The sequence below is a fragment of the Lactuca saligna genome, chromosome 1 (assembly GCF_052625555.1).
Source record: "Lactuca saligna cultivar CGN05327 chromosome 1, ASM5262555v1, whole genome shotgun sequence".
NCBI classification, from domain to species: Eukaryota; Viridiplantae; Streptophyta; class Magnoliopsida; order Asterales; family Asteraceae; genus Lactuca; species Lactuca saligna.
This window is the reverse complement of record NC_136417.1, coordinates 181,384,774-181,386,783: the sequence shown is the minus strand read 5'-3', so window position 1 is coordinate 181,386,783 and position 2,010 is coordinate 181,384,774. Positions and strand designations below refer to the sequence as shown.

The 2,010-nt window shown below is 45.4% G+C and overlaps 1 non-coding gene across 1 annotated transcript; it reads left to right on the top strand.

Moving 5' to 3' along the window:
• Window positions 1-1,283: 1,283 nt before the first annotated feature.
• Window positions 1,284-1,390, top strand: LOC145027948 (small nucleolar RNA R71). Its single transcript, XR_013675709.1, has one exon. It is a non-coding gene; the product is annotated as a small nucleolar RNA R71 (small nucleolar RNA).
• The last annotated feature ends 620 nt before the right edge of the window (window positions 1,391-2,010 follow it).

The following is a 2,010-nucleotide window of genomic DNA, read 5'->3' as shown; positions in this document are numbered from 1 at the left end:
GTGCATGATGCCATGCAACCCAAATGGACCATGCCGGGTCGGGTCAAGTCTTACCAATTATAGTTATGGACTTAGACATTAATCCAACACCTTCTTCTTTGGTAATTTGTTTATCATTGCAGCGGAGCAGTTCTGATTAAGCACTACATTCTGCACTTCCTCCATCTTTCTTCTGTTGGTGAGGAGTTCCTTAAGGAACTTAGCATACTTGGACATTTGCATGACGGCTTCAATGAAGGGGATGTTGATTTGAAGAGTTTTAATGTGGTCAAGAAACTTCTGATATTCCTCTTCCTGCTTCTCTTTCTTGGCTCGGGCTGGGTATGGCATTGGAGGTTGGTATGGTTTCAAGGGCGGCTGTTCATTCGTTTTAGTAGGGGTGCTCGCCGAGTCCATCGACCCTACTCGACGAGTAGGGCTCTCAGATTGTGAATCTTGGTTTTGTACTCGTTCTTCCGTTCCTTCCTTCTGGGAGTCCCTGGTTGCTTCAGTTCGAATGGGGGCCAGGGGAGTGATGATCTTCCCACTTCTTGTTGTGACAATGTTTACTTGTGCGCCTTGTGGGTTGTTCTCAGTTTTGCTAGGGAGCTCACCCGGTGACCTTTGGTTTAGTTGTTGAGCAAGTTGCCCAAGCTGCGTTTCTATGTTGTGGATGGATGCTTGCTGGTTCCGGAGCGTTGTTCTAGTTTCTTGGATAGCAGCATCATGGTCACTATGTCTTTTCTCGGAAGCGGCTACAAATTTAGTAAGCATATCTTCCAAGCTTGGCTTCCTCTCTTGCACTGGCTCCTCCTTTTGATAAAAGTCTCTCCCTTTTTGTCTATACTTCTCCTCCTTGGCCTTCTTGTACTCTTCGTAAGGCAGCCACTCTTTCTTTTGTTTACGCCAGTCCTCATCATATATGTCACCGCTCGAATAGCATGCTTGTGCCTTCTTGTTGCCATTCTCATCCAAATCACAATCTCTAGTGAGGTGAGGTCCATTGCAGTTTTCACAACCCACCCGAATAGCATGGATAGTTTGATCCATTTTGTCCATCCTTTTATCCATGGTTTTTAACATGGCCATGACATGCGGATAAATCTTCAGTGGCAGCATACGCGGCTCCCCTCGTGACATCATTCCTAGGGTTGTGGTATTCTCTAGAGTGTTTAGAGAATTCATCAATCAATTCTTTAATCACCGGGGGTGGCTTCTTTGTAAGTGGGCCTTGCGAGTCTAGCAATTGCCGGGTTGTGACATTGACTCCATCATAGAAGATGGAAACTTCTTGCTGGCTGTTTAGATCATGGCGTGGGCAGTTTCTTAGCAGACCTTTGTACCTCTCCCATGCTTCATATAAAGACTCTCCAACTTGTTGTTCAAAGTTTGCAATGGCCTTCTTTAGTTTGGCTATCTTGGATGGCGGGCAAAAGTGATCAATAAATTCTTCCTTTATTCTGGCCCAAGTAGTGACTGATCCGGGGGGAAGTGACTTGAGCCAGTCTTTGGCAGCACCCTTGAAGGTTACCAGAAGCATACGAAGTAGTTGAGTTTCGCGAGTTACATTTGGAATATTGAAGTAATCAGCAACATCATTTACTTCATCCAAATGTTTGTAGGCATCTTCATCATCTTTCCCATAGAAAGGTATTTCCTTGAGTGAAGCTAGGATATGACCTTTTAGCTCGAAGGTAGCAGTCGCGGGGATTGCGGGTTGCACAAGTCCCGGACCATGGTCGTCGCGCATCCTCTTCTTCCATTCTCCCATGGGGATTTCATCAATGTTAGCCATAGTGAACGCTAACTCTTCCTCCGACTCGGTTTCTTGCTCGTACGTTGCCTCCTCTTCTTCCTCGGTCTCGTATCCAATATCTTCTTGAATTGGCTCCTCAATTATCAAAGAAGTGCTAGAAGCTCCTGATTTACTGCTCTTCTTTTTCCCAAAAACAGTCTTCAAGTTGGACAATGGTGATTTCTTTGTTGTGCTTGAACTCTCCACGTCCTTCCCTTTGTTTCTTTTCAATGCGG